The sequence below is a fragment of the Gossypium hirsutum genome, chromosome D11 (assembly GCF_007990345.1).
Source record: "Gossypium hirsutum isolate 1008001.06 chromosome D11, Gossypium_hirsutum_v2.1, whole genome shotgun sequence".
In the NCBI taxonomy this organism is placed as follows: Eukaryota; Viridiplantae; Streptophyta; class Magnoliopsida; order Malvales; family Malvaceae; genus Gossypium; species Gossypium hirsutum.
Genome location: NC_053447.1, coordinates 26,865,989 through 26,881,562, shown reverse-complemented (window position 1 = coordinate 26,881,562; position 15,574 = coordinate 26,865,989). Strand labels below are relative to the sequence as shown.

The window sequence follows — 15,574 nt, the reverse complement described above, 5'->3', positions numbered from 1 at the left end:
GCTGTGTTTGTAAGAAATGGCAATCTTGCTTGTTTTCCTAGCTGGCAGACTTCACATACTTCATCATTCTCCACTGAGTTGGTGAAGTTTTTAGCCAAACCTTCACTAACCATTCGAGCCATCGACCTGAAGTTGGCATGTCCAAGCCTTTAATGCCAGAGCTTGGAATCATCTGTAAATGCTGTGTATGCTGACTTTGAGTCATTTGGCCAATGAACTTCAAAGCATTTGTCAGTCATAGTGACTGTCATGAGGCTTGATCCACTTGGATCAGCAATCTTGCACTGCTTGTCTTTGAACACAACTGAATAGCATTTCTCGAGCAGTTGAGCTATGCTGAGAAGGTTTCTATCAATCTCAGGCACGAATAGGACATTCGAGATGACTTTGTTGCCTGTGGGAGTGCATATCAGTACCCCTCTTCTTCCTTCAGCCTTTATGAACTAACTATTTCCAACCTTGACCTTGGTTTTGCAGCTTCTTTCCAAGGTTTTAAACAAGGATGCATCTGGTGACATGTGGTTAGTGCAGCCACTGTCCAATAGCCAGCCTTTTGAGCTTTTCCTCTCAACAGCTAAGCAAAACACAGCAAAGACCTGCTCTTCTTGGTCACTACTGTCTTTAGCCACTCGAGCTTCAACCTTTGGTTATTGAAATTGGCTCTGCCTTGGTTTGGTTTTGTTTTTACAAACCTTTTCAACATGGCCTTTCTTTTTGCAATGCTGGCATACAGCATCTGGTCTGAACCAGCATTTGTCTTCTGGATGACCTGGCCTCTTGCAATATCTGCAGGACTGGTCACTGCTTCTTGCAGCATCAGGCTTAAGCCTATTTTTCCAGGGCTTTTTGCCTCTATAGGCATTGGTGCTCGAGGCTTCTCTGACTCTGGCTTGAAAAGCACCTTCCTGACGGTCTTCAGCCCTGCTAGCTCTCATTTGTTCCTGAGCATAGAAGGTATTAATCAGCTCAGTCAAAGAGATACTAGCAAGATCTCTTGAGTCCTCTAGAGAGGATATCTTTGCTTCATATCTCTCAGGCAAAGTAGAGAGGACTTTATCCACAATTCTTGCCTCATCAAAGTGCTCACCTAGGAGCCTTATACTATTAACCACTGCCATGATTCTATCAGCATACTGTTTCACTGTTTCTTCTTCCCTCATCTTCAGATTCTCAAAATCCCTTCTCAAGTTGAGCAGCTGTTGTTGCCTTATCCTTTCTGTGCCTTGAAACTCCTCTTTAAGCTTATCCCAGGCCTGTTTTGGAGTCTCACAGGCCATAATTCTGGTGAAGATGACATCTAACACACAGTTCTGAATGCAGGACATGGCTTTATGCCTTTTGGTCCTCTCATCAACATGTTGTCTGATCTGAATTACTGTGGGGTTGGCCCTCAATGGTGCTGGCTCAGCATCTGTGTTGACAACTTCCTACAGATCAAAGGCCTGCAGGTAAGTCTTCATCTTGACCAGCCATATGTGGAAGCCTTCTCCATTGAAAACTGGTGGGGCTGCAGGTGAAAATTCTGAAGAAGCCATGGTTTCTGATATTGAAGTATAATAGGTCCTCTAAGAATGTAGCTCTAGATACCAATTGTTGGTGTTTAAGGGCAGCAACAGGCTACTTTGGTCTTGCTTGGTCAGCAAGTCTCGAGCCTTATAGCAGAAACAATTGAAGAAGAAAAAAATTTTACAAGTGGAAAACAGAAAAGAAGAGAGAGTTTTTGAATGAAAACAAACTGAATTTTTCATTAACATCAAAAGAGGCATGATGCCAATACATATATGAGTTTTCAATTACAAAACAAGCAAGTTACTACCTAATAACATACCTAACACTACTAATCTGCCTAGTAAATTGTTAAACTTGCTTGTATGTGTTGGTTTGCTGAATTATCAGTTAATCAACACCTAATTACATCAAAATGCAGTTACCTACTAAGCTTTTGACTAACTGAAATACAAAGAACTCATTGAAGTAACTAAACAATCCCAACTTGTTGCTTGCTAGTTGTTCTCTGCATGGCCACCTTGGCTGCTGCATGGATGCTGAATTCAACACAAATAGACGAATGGTTAAAGAAAACTTTGATGCATCCTATCAGGGTCATCAAAATAAATCTATACAATGCATCCTTACAAGGAACAACGAAGGGTTAGTTATGGCTTCATGTGTTTACCTGATGGCCAATGTAAGAGACCTCACTATGACAGAGGCATGGGTATGCTTTCAGGCTGTAACGTTCGTAGAGAAGTTGGGCTTCAGGGATGTATGCGTAGAAGGGGACGCCTTAACTGTAATAAGGAAGCTAAGGGACAGAGAGAATGACAAGTCAGTCATCGAAAATTTAGTCAATGAGATAAAAATAGAAGTATAAGGTTCAGGAGACTTATCTTTCATTATGCTTTACGAAAGAATAATACATTGGCACATGCGCTGGCTGCAAAAGGTCGACAGTATGAGGAACCTGTGTATTGGATAGAAGAGGTCCCAGAGGAACTGGAATGTCTTATTAATAGAGATAGAAGAGGGTTATGAAAGGAAGGTTGCGTTGTTAGTAGGAACTGAGTCTAGAAATGGGTTTGTTATGGGTTTTCGAAGAATTTAGGAATACAGAGGGGCTGGTGTTATTGAGAGAAGACAGCTAAAGTTTTTGTTGAAGCCAACATTTTTCTAGATTTGGAACTGATGCATGGAAGGAAAGAGGTTTTGAAGAAATATTGAAAGGTTTTTTAGGAATCTAATTAAGTTTTGTTTTTTAAAAGGATAGGGGGTGTTTATCTTTTTTTTTTTTCATTTTAATTCTCTCTGTGTAAAGCCGGATGGCAGACTTAGGCTTAGGATATTGTGTCCATATTTCTTTTTTTAATGCATCTGTATTTTTTTTTGCAAAAAAAAATATTAATCAATATAATATCCCTGTTTTTATGCCTCCTTATAAAATTGCTTCTATTTTTAAATTATGATCTTATTTACAATTTTATGCAACTAATTAATCCCCAAAAATAATTCAATTATCAAATGGAAAATAAAAGTACTAAAATTAAAGGTGTAAAAAGTCCTCAAAACTTTTACACAAAAATAATTAAGCTATTGATTTTTTTTCACTCAATTGGGTATTTGAACTTTCAAAATACATAAAAAAGGCCCTCAAACTTTTCAAAAATAGCAATTAACCCCCTACTTTTTTTTGCACTCAATTGGGTACTTGAACTGTCAAAATACATTGAAATTTTTCCATTTAAACCCTTTATAATTTATATAATTTTAAATTAATAATGGTAAAATTGCACCTTGCCCCCCCAAAATTATAAAAATTTGATTTAATTCTCTAGAGGCTATTAAAATGACGAAATTGCATTTTTAGTATCATAAAAATATATAATTTAATTACGCCCCCCAAATTTTTGGCTTCACCCTTGTCTCCCTAAGTCGTCTTTCTAGATCCACCACTTGAAAAGGCCCTTTAACCATTAAAATTAATCGCCCCTAAATTTTTTCAGTTAAAGTCATCACGTGTCACAACCACAATGTGACATGTGGCAAAAAAATATAAAAATAAATAAGTATTATAAAAATTATTAAATTTTAATAAAATATAAAAAAATATTTAAAAATAAAATTATAAAAAAATATAAAAATCGTAAAAATTTATAAAGAATTGTAAAATTTTATAAAAATCATAAAAAAAATTATCAAATATATAGAAATATAGAAAAAAAATTATAAAATTTTATAAAGTCGTAAGAAAATTATGAAAAATGTAAAAAAATATAAAATTCGTAAAAAAAATAAAAATAAACGTACCAAAAGAAGTATTTTATAGTTTTTCTATATTGGTTAAAAGGTCTTTTTCAGTGGCAGATCTAGAAATATGACTTGGGAAAGCAGAGGCGAAGTCAAAAAAAAATTTTGGGGGTAGAATTAAATTATATGTTTTTATGACAGTAAAAATGCAATTTCACCATTTTAATAGCCTATATCTTTATAATTTTTAGAGGATTAAATCAAAATTTTATTATTTGGGGGGTAAAGTGCAATTTTACGATTACTAATTTAAAATTTTATAAATTATAAAGGGCTTTAATGAAAATTTTTCTATTTTAGGAGGGTCAAGACTCCTGTCAGCCCCTTAGATCTACCCCTAGCCTTTTTGATGCAGTTTGACAGTTCAAGTACCCAATTGAGTACAAAAAGAAAAAATAAGGGCTTAATTGCTTTTTTTTTTTGAAAAAGTTTGAGGGTTTTTTTTATGCATTTTGGTAGTTCAAATACTCAATTGAGTGAAAAAAAGTAGGGGTTTAATTGCTTTTTTTTTTTAAGTTTGAGGGCATTTTTTTTATGCATATTGAAAGTTCAAGTTCACAATTGAGTGCAAAAAAAAGTAGGGATCTAATTGCTTTTTTTGAAAAAGTGTAAAAGTTTTTTACACCCTTAAGCCTAAAATTTATTCCAATATAGATGCGATAACATAATCATGAATAAAATATTAATGCTACTTTTGGTAAAAATATTATTTTTACATATGTTTTAGTATGCGAATTAACAATAAATAATTTAATTAGTATATTCCGTCACTCCTATGATTTATTTTTAGTAAAAACAAAGAAAAAAATTCGTTTATTTTGAAGAGGTTTTATTTTCCTACCAGAGTTTTTACTCATCCTAACTATTATAATACATATGTAATAAATAAGCATTTCTAAATAAATAAAAAAGGGCATAAATACTAAAAGGAATTTGACTCAAAATTTTCAATTATGTGTATTTATCAATAATATATCACTAGTTTTACTACTTCCTTTTCAAAATATGTTTCTATTATTAAATTGTTTTTATATTAAATAATTTAATCAACAAATACATAATATTTGCCTAAACTAAATCAAATTATTGCACATGTTGCTACACTACATAAAATTTTGAGTGTTAATTGCTGAAATAGAGATTGCGTCTAGCGATTCATGTTCTACAATTACGACCAGCCTTTTCAGTTTTATGGTATGTTGTAAAGTTAAATACTTTATATTTTTAAGTCTATTCAATTTAGTTTATATAAGATTTAAATAAATTTGACATAATATGTTACTATTTATTCTAATATTTTAAACATAATGTCAATTTAGTCTTTTAATCATACAATTCAATATGGTAAATTCACATTACCAATCCTTCAATTCTTAGTTACATTTTCTAATGTAATTTTGATTTCTTAAAATTCTGCATAATTATTACTATATATAAAAGAAAGGCCTTACTTGACACTTGTACATTGTTTTTTTTTTTAACAGGAGAAGATAATGGCTAAATTTGAGTTCTAATACATATATATTTTTTAGGTCATAGAAAATGGTTAAAGTTCAATTTTGATCCTTGTATTTAGCTCAAATTTGAAATATATTCTCTATTGCTTTAGTGTTGATAAAATTTGGTATCTCAACTTTTATAATGTTATTAGTTAATCTAAGTAATTTATTTTGATTAAAATACCGATTTGATTCTTTTAAGAATTGTTAATACCATTAAAATTTTCTATTAAGTTCAAGTCAATTATAATGCCATTTTTTTGTTTCCTAGATGCCAAGTGTGTTCTATTTTAAGTTCAAAATGTCATACCAACAAATTTAATAAAATAATTTTAATGGTGTTAACAAAATAACCTAAAATTTTAAATTGGGTTAATATATATATATTGCCCCCTAAACTAGTCCATTTGTACTTAGTTTGTACTTTTTTTTGGACCTAGTTGATACTTAAACTTATATTCCATCAACCAGGTTAGTACTTCCGTACTAACACTGTTATTGCGTGTTAACGTAACACTACTAGCTAATTTAGTGGTGCCATGTGACAACCTCTTAATATTTCACATAAAAAACTTAAATAAAAATATTTTAAAATATTTAAACCTTTTCGCATCAAGTACATGGACAACAATTTGTTTTCATATTCATTCCATATTTTTTAATAAATTTATATATTTTTATTTTTAATAAAATATCAAATTTTATGTTTTTATTTTGAAATATATATAAAAATTATAATTTATAAATTTATAAAATATTAAAAAAAGTATATAAAAAACTAAAAAGTGTATCTAGAATCATTCTAGACAAATGGTTGTCTAGATACATCATCAATTCATTTTTATAAAAATAATAATTTATAAATTTATAAAAAAAATTAAATATTAAAAATATTAAAAAAGTATATAAAAAACTAAAAAGTGTGTCTAGAATCATTCTAGACAAATGATTGTCTAGATACAAATGAATCTGAGCAATAATTTGCCTAGATTCATTTTTATGCAAAAAATTATATTTTTTTATTAATTTATATATTTCAATTTTCATAAAAAAACTTATATATTTTTTAGTTTCAAAATAATAATATAAATAATATAATATTTTATAAATAAATTAAAAATATATAAAATTACTAAAAACATATATATTTTTGTAATTTATACATTTATAACGATTTTTTTTTACTTTTATTTAACTTTATCATCTGGCATATGAGAGGTTGTCATGTGACACCATATTAACTAACAGTGTCATGTCAATACAAACTAATAATGTTCCCACTTTGGTACATAAAGTTTCATTCCGATATAGGTTATGGTCCAATTTTTAAATATCATTAAAGAAAAATATAAGTGACCAATAAAAATATGCCATATGGCATTATTAATTAAAAATGTATTTTTTATCAAATATATTTTAAAACTTATAGAAAATAGAATTAAATATATAAAAAATTAAAAATATATAATAAAATCGAAATAAATTATAGATTATAAAAATAGAAATTCATTCATTAGATTTAATAATTAAATGTTTTAACCCAAATTGGGTAATTTTTGTTCATAATGTTCTTCCAGAATTCCTCTTTCTCTATTTGTTCTCCATTTGCAAATTTAAAACCAAAAAACTCAATATAAACAAGACAAACCCAAAAAACAATCCAAAATTGTTTACAGCAATCTAAAACTTCCATAGTACTAACCTAAATTTTTTCTAGAAACCATATATCAATATGATACACCCAAACAAACCTAGACAAAACTAAAATTGTTATAGTAATCTAAGAATTTCATTGTACAAACCCAAAATTTCCCCCATTAGCTCCGTAACAAGGTTTATGGGATCATCTTCTTTGTTCATTCACCTTCATTCTTGAATACAATGAGAAAAGAAAAAAATAAACTTTATGGGGTCAAGAAAAAAAGAGACTTGTATCCAAGAATTTAGAGAGCCAAAGCAAAAGTGAGGGGGATGGGCTAGGGATTTTTTTCTTTGCAAAATCGGAGAGACAAAGCAAAAGAAAAAGAGATTTATCTTCTCAATTTTTCTTGATCTTTTTACCATTGTTCTTGTTGTTCTTTCTTCATTGATGTGTTAGGAATAATATTGAATAATATTGATCGAGGCGTTGAAGCTTCAATTCAATCATGGAGGATGATAGCTCTAATTTGGGACTGTCATTGGGTGAGGATAGCAATGACAACGACATGGCTACATATTAATTCGCTTTTCGCAAGAAAATATTGTCAAGGTGGGAGTGAGAGTGGTGCTAAAGGCTTTACGTGTTGCATGGGGGATAGGACTGCGATAGGTTGAGGTAGAATGTGATAATGCACTTCTAGTTGAATCATTGTTCGCTTGTGGATCTGTTAATAGCAAAATGGTGGAGCTACATTTGATTCATAGTATCTTTAATCGTAAATGGAAGATGCGCATTCACCAGGTTCCTAGATCCCAAAACGTGGTTGCTGATCATAAGGCAAGACTTGCGGTATCTAGTCCTCCAAGTCTAGTGCTTTTTTAAGAACCTTCAATATCGGTCCAATAACTTCTATTAATTGATAAAAAGAGCTTTCATATGTCTTAAGATGTGTGTTTTTTTTTGTAATCGCTTTATGCTGTTCTTTTCTACCAAAAGAAAAATAAAAACTTTTTACCATTAAAGGTTAAAGTGTAACAAATTAGTGGGTGGAAAAAGTAAAGTTTATTGCTTTTAGCTTTTCACTTATAAATATTATAACATTATAAATATTTCAACTTTTCATTTATAATTAGTAGAATATAATAAATATTTCAAAATTATTTTAACAAAAATTAAAAAAATATTTCTCAAAATAATGAGTCGATGATAATTTATGTTTTCTATAGTAAAAACAGTATCGCATACTAACTCAAAACTACACCATAATTATATAATAATGAAATTTTAAATTTCTTAAAAAATAATGGAAGCTATAAAACGAGATATCTTTTAAATGGGTGTCCCACTTATGGCAGACAACGACCAATTCACAATTGAAACTCATTGCCACTTTAATCTCAAACTCAAAAAAAAAAAAAATTCCAAATTCCTAGAAAAATTGAGAAGTTAATTTATAGGACATTTTCTTTTTCGTATTTTAAAAAAATTAAAAATGAGTCCAATTTGGATAAAATTATTAAATGTTGTGATTAAAATGTTGAGTTGGAATTAACACTGAAAACAATTTATAAACAAAAAAATATATTTTATATGCAACAAATTAATAAAAATCAATAATTTTGATTAATTTAATAAAGTGAAAGGATGGAATTAAAAATTAGACATGTTCCAATTTGTGAGATAAAAAAACCAATGGAAGACGCATCTAAAAATGTTCTCTTATTATGCAAGAGTTTCACACAGAAATTGAATGACTCACAACTGAGAATCAAATAAAGAAATTATTTTTAATTTTGGGTATTGAAATATATTTAAAAAGTAATTAATTTTGAGCTATTAAATCAAAGAAATGTAAATATTTCTTTCACAAATTTTCTACCAATTTTTTAAGTTATTATTCTTTATTTTAAAAGAACGTATCTGGTTTGAGGACAAATATGTTAAGAGTATAGTAACACTTCTTTATTAAAGTGTTAAAGAAAGATAATCTTTTAGGTTTACATACCCTACTTCTTTATTAAAATTAAAGAAAGACTAATAATTCATCTACTTTTAACTGCCAATGAAATTGCAAAGCTTTCCAGCTTCCACACCAAAAAAGTAGAGCTGAATGGTCCTCTTTTATCAACATTTCATTAATTCTCGATTTCCTTTATTCAGTTTCAAGGTGTCTACTACCTTCTATTCTTAGTTACACTTGCCTCCTTTACCATCTCATTCCTCTAATGGAAAAGCTTCAAAACCTCCTCCTCCTCCTTCAATTGTTGCTACTTCTTCCCCTTTCATTAGCTTACGCACCTCCAGATAAGTACCTCATCAACTGTGGATCAAATTCTAACGTATCAAGCAGCGGTCAGAACTTTGTCGGTGACCTGAACTCTGGTGTTTCCTTCTTTGTAGGGCAAAGTAGCCCTGTCCCTCATGCAAATCCTTCCTCATCTCAACTCTATCAATCCGCAAGAATCTATCGACGCCCTTCATTTTACGAGTTTGTAATTAATGAGAACAGTACCAACTTTGTACGTCTCCATTTCTTTGTTTCTTCATCTGATTCTAATGTAGCCACAGCTAAATTTAATGTCTCAGCTTTAGGATTTTGGCTATTATCAAACTTTACTCTCAGGAACAGTATTAGTTCACCTGTCATCAAAGAATTTTTGGTCACCATCAATGAAAAAGATTTAGGATCTGCTTCATACCTTCCCAAGGATCAAACTTGGCTTTCGTAAACGCCATCGAAGTCTTTCTTGCCTCTGAGGATTTCATCCCCGATACTGCTTCTCTTCTTACTCCTGCAGGAAGTAGAATTTCTTTTGATGGTTTGTCTTCTCAAGTGTTGCGTACACTCTTTAGGATTAATGTTGGAGGGCCTACCCTCACACTAATAAATGATACATTATGGAGGAACTGGATACCAGATGATAGTTTCTTGCTTGATCCAATGACAGCAAGGAATAGTGACTTCTTTTCTGATTCACCTAACTATCGAGAAGGGGGAGCCACTGAATTTACTGCCCCAAACCCTGTGTATAGCACTGCAAAAGAAATGAATATAGATGAGAGCAGCCAACTAAATTTCTTCAATGTTACATGGAGTTTTAATGTGAGTAAGAGTTCTAGTCACTTCGTTCGGGTCCACTTTTGTGACATAATTAGTGTATCTCTTAATGTCATAATCTTCGATATCTATATCTACAACAAGTTTAGTGCGAGGATTAATCCATATGATATGGGTCTATTGGCCGTCCCATTTTACTATGATTTTGTGGTTGATTCTGATGAGTCCGGAATCATGAACATAAGTATAGTGCCTCGATTGGATTCTCCAAATCAAATTGCCTTTCTGAATGGGCTAGAGATAATGGAGTTAATAAAGAAATCAGATTTTGTTTCGTGGCCAAAGAAGCCTGAAAGTAATAGGACTAGTCTGTTTGCTATTGTTGGCTCCATTGGTGGGGGTTCATTTGTTATTATTTTGGTAGCAATAGCGCTTCTGAGTTTGAAAAGGAGAAAAGCAAAGGTTGGACAATCTTCAAGTTGGCCTCTCTCTGGGCCTTTCTATGCAAAGAGCAGTTCTCACAATAGAATGTCTGAAAAGACTTCCAATATGTTGCCTTCCAATTTAAACCTTTCTTTGAGATTATCATATCATGAAATGGAGCAATCGACCAAGAACTTCGATTCCAACTTGGTGATTGGGGAGGGTGGATTCGAAAAAGTCTATCAAGGAATATTTCGTGACATGAAAGTGGTTGTGAAAAGGAGTGAACCAGGACATGGCCAATGCCTTTTAGAGTTCCAAACCGAGATAGTGGTCTTATCTCAAATTCGCCACTGTCATCTTGTTTCCTTAATCGGATATTGTGATGAAATATTTGAAATGATACTAGTCTATGAATACATAAAGCAAGGAACTCTTAGAGATCATCTCTATTATTCAACTACCGATCATGATAAATCATACAGTGCACGTTCTGAATTATCTTGGAAGCAAAGACTAGAAATTTGCGTCGGTGCAGCTAAAGGCCTTAATTACCTGCACACAGGTGCAGCTGGAGGAATCATTCACCGTGATGTTACGTCAACAAACATCTTACTTGATGAACAGTTTGTGGCCAAAGTTACTGATTTCGGTCTTTCAAAATTAGGCATTCCTGATGTAGAACATAGCGTCGATGTAAAATGTACCTTTGGTTATCTTAACCTGAATACTTCATGTCTCTAGAGTTGACAGATAAATCCAATGTGTATTTTTTCAGAGTTGTACTCCTAGAAGTCATTTGTTTTAGGCCAGCTGTCATCAACTCGAACAGGAGGAAGGAAGTGAACTTAGCTGAATAGGGAATGCATTGGCTGAGGAAAGGTCAACTTGATAATATTATTGATCCAATGCTAGTGGATACTATTAATCCCAACTCATTTAGGAAGTTTGCTGAAACAACAGAGAATTGTTTGAAGGTACATGGTAGTGAAAGGCCAACCATGCATGATGTTTTATGGGACTTGGAATATGCATTGCAGTTTCTGCTTACACCAATTAACAGAGGCCCACTTGAAGATAGTATAACCAATGCTTCATTGGAATTTTTGATGCCTGTTCTCCATTGATTACAGTCCAAAAGCTTTCCAGCTGTTGATGGAGACAACACTACTCTAGTATTTGATGATACTTCAGATGTAACTGCTAGTGAAGTATTCACAGAATTGAGGATTGGTGGTTCTAGATAATCTCCACTGGTTTAAAGGAAAAACCTTATTTTTTTGGAAGAATTTCAGTGGTGTTGGAAAATGGGAACCCCATTAATGTACATGTTTCACTGTAGTAATACAAAGTAATTTCTCATGAGTGATCTTGTTTTTAGTTTCTATATCAATCTGATAGTGTAGAGTTTAAATCAATAACTAAAGATCAAAACAAAATTTTGTGTTTGAAAGATGAAAAATAGAAGAAAAAATCGGATGTTTGATGTTGATGAAAAGATTAACTTCATTACTTGAATAAGCAAAAAACCATATACATAAGTAGTTCAATTACATTGGTAAAAAATAAAACTTGCTTGTGTAAGCATCTAAGCTATTAAATCAACTTAAAGACAACCTAAATGACTACTAAATCAGCAAAGCACATGATTAAACCTTAGCTGAACAAACAAAAATGGATTACAACCAAACTAGCAAAATTCAACTATTACAAAAGCTCTACAACCGAATTACACCATGGACATTTGCATGCTGCTGCTGTGTTGCTTGGTTACTTGCATGCTGCTGCTATGTTGCCACCTTTCAACACTCTTCCTTGGCTATAAAGTAGCAAACTCCAATTTCTTTCTTCAAATACTCGAATCTTGTAGCAGCTAGTGGCTTGGTCAGAATGTCTGCAAGCTGAACCTCCGAGCAACAATGAATTAAGTTGACTTCCTTTGACAATTCTACCTCCCTTACAAAATGATACTTAATCTTGAAATGTTTGGTCTTGCCATGAAAAATAGAATTCTTGGCAATAGCAATAGCTGATCGATTATCCACTTTGGTTTCTATTGCTTACTTTTGATCAACATTCAAGTCACACAAAAGCTTCCTAAGCCAAATGGCTTGATTAACAGCAGTAGCAGTTGCACTATAATCTGCCTCTGCAATGGATTGAGCTACTGTCTATTGTTTCTTAGAGCTCCAACAAAAAACTCCTGAACCTAAATTGAAGAAGTAGCTCGATGTGCTCTTCATATCATCAACTGAGCCAACCCAGTCAGTGTCTGAATAGCCAACCAGCTTCAAGTCCTTAGCTCTTTCAAATTTCACTCCATAGCTTAAGGTCCTTTTGACATACCTTAAGACTCTTTTAGCAGCTTTAAAATAATCTACATTGCAGCTGGCTTTTAAAAATACCATGCTTACTTTGATTCACTTCCATACCAAGGAAGTAGGTCATCAAGCCTAAATCGGCCATCTCGAGAACATCTTGCATCTGTTTCTTGAATTCTTTAATCAACTTACCTCTACAACCAGTAACCAACAAGTCATCCACATATAGAGACACAATCAGTAAGGTTTCCTTTTCGGCCTTCTTCACATAAAGTGTAGGCTCACTAATGTTCTGCTCGAACCCCAGGCTTGACAAGTATGCATCTATTTTCATAAAAGAACTTATATATTTTTTAGTTTGAAAATAATAATATAAAGAATATAATATTTTATAAATATATTAAAAATATATAATTACTAAAAACATATATATATTTTGTAATTTATACATTTATAAAGAATTTTTTTTACTTTTATTTATGTTTTTCATCTGGTATATGAGAGGTTGTCATTTGACATCATCTTAACTAACAGTGTCATGTCAACACAAATTAACAATGTTCCCACTTTGGTACATAAAGGTTCAGTTTGATATAGGTTTTGGTCTAATTTTTAAATGTCATTAAAGAAAAATATAAGTGACCAATAAAAATATGCCATATGGCATTATTAATTAAAAATGTATTTTTTATTAAATATATTTTAAAACTTATAGAAAATAAAATAAAATATATAAAAAATTCAAAAATATATAATAAAATAGAAATAAATTATAGATTATAAAACTAAAAATTCATTCATTCCATTTAATAATTAAATGTTTTAACCCAAATTGGGTAATTTATGATCATAATGTTCTTCCAGAATTCCTATTTCTCTATTTGTTCTCCATTTGCAAATTTAAAACCAAAAAACTCAATATAAACAAAGACAAACCCAGAAAACAATCCAAAATTGTTTATAGTAATCTAAAAATTCCATTGTACTAACCTAAAATTTTTCTAGAAACCATATATCAATATGATACACCCAAACAAACCTAGACAAAACTAAAATTGTTTATAGTGATCTAAGAATTTCATTGTACAAACCCAAAATTTCTTTGTTCATTCACTTTCATTCTTGAATACAATGAGAAAAAAAATTATGGGGTCAAGGAAAAAAGAGACTTGTATCCAAGAAATTAGAGAACCAAAGCAAAAGTGAGGTGGGATGGGCTAGGGATTTTTCTTTGCAAAATCGGAGAGCCAAAGCAAAAGAAAAAGAGATTTATCTTCTCAATTTTTCTTGATATTTTTACCATTGTTCTTGTTGTTCTTTCTTCATTAATGTGTTAGGGATCAGATGAGGGAGGCATGCATGAGAGGCTAAGGGATGGGTTTAAGTTAAGCTTTTTAATAATATATGTTTTGTAACAGCCTAATTTTCAGTGGTGTCGGAAATAGTGATTTGAGATCACTAAATTCAACCAGTGAGTTTTAAAATTTAATAAATAAATACATATGATTCAAGTGTGATTATAGAAGATTTTTTGGATTAGTGAATTTTTTATTTTAAAAAGAAATTAATAAGTAAATTGGGTCTAAAATGAGGTATCGAGATCTCAAACTCATAAACTGAGTCATAAATATTTTTAAAAATATTTATAGAGCGTCATTGAGTTGGTATTAAAGTTTCGTCAGAAAATTCTAATATTTGGATGGTTAATTAATTAAAAAGGATTAAATTGAAAATAGTGTAAAATTGGTTAAATTGTGATTAAATAGCTTAAGTGACTAATAAGGAGGGATTTAAAAGGAAATTAGGCCCAAATTATATGGGCTGGACGGTTTGGGCAAGAAAATCAGCAAGAAAATAAGGAGAAACAAGGGCAAAATTGAAAATTTTGCAAATTAAATATATAAAACAAAGAAAAAAGTGAAAAATCTAGAGATTTCTTCATAATTCATCAGAAAAAACGCCATAGGAGGTCTGAAACAAGCTGGTTTCTCATATTTTTATACCATGTGAGTTAAATTCTTGCTTTTTCTTTGAAATTTTTATGTTTTGTGACTTTTACAACTAGGTCCAACTGTTGAATTTATTAGTTTTTGATTCCATGGGTGATTTTTTAAGTTACAATGAATAATTTCTGGAATTTTATGATGAATTACTATATATTTGAAGCTTTAATTTCATTATATTATGATTTTATTAAGTGATTTTAGTAGAAAATGATTTTTAGGACCTAATTGTGAAAAAGCTAGGAATTGGGGTTTTGTACTAAAATTTTGAATACAAAAGGTTGTATAATAGCCTAAAATGATTAAATAAAGCGTTATTTAAGGACAACATTGTTCAATTAAAGTGTTAATTGAGTAGGGACTAAATTATAAAAAATGTAAATTTAGGGTAAAAGTGTAATTTTGAAATTTGATGGGCATAAATTGCGAAGTGAATTAGTATTGAATTAGATGCTAATGAATGGAAAATTTTATATTATTGATCGGGAATCCAAAGATAAATGCAAAAAAGAGAAAATATCAAACTAGTCCCTAAACTTTTACAACTCCTACAAATTGGCTCAGGTAAGTTCATATGACTAAAATTTTATGATTAATTGTTAATGTGATAATGATATAAAGTATTAATTCGTGTATTGTTGTTGAATTATGATTATTGTAAAAATGTGAAAATCAAATTGTAAGTTCAAATTAAGGGATACGCAGGATTGAGTACGTACGTTTAGTAACCAGTGATGAATTAACAAATAAGTCCATGGTGGGTCCATGACAAAGTGTGGAATGTAGGTATGGTATTTCAATAAAGAAAACCATACTGAGTTGTG

The 15,574-nt window shown here is 31.0% G+C and overlaps 1 pseudogene; it reads left to right on the top strand.

Moving 5' to 3' along the window:
- Positions 1–9,096: 9,096 nt before the first annotated feature.
- LOC107910923 (probable receptor-like protein kinase At5g24010) lies at positions 9,097–11,788 on the top strand (annotated as a pseudogene).
- The last annotated feature ends 3,786 nt before the right edge of the window (positions 11,789–15,574 follow it).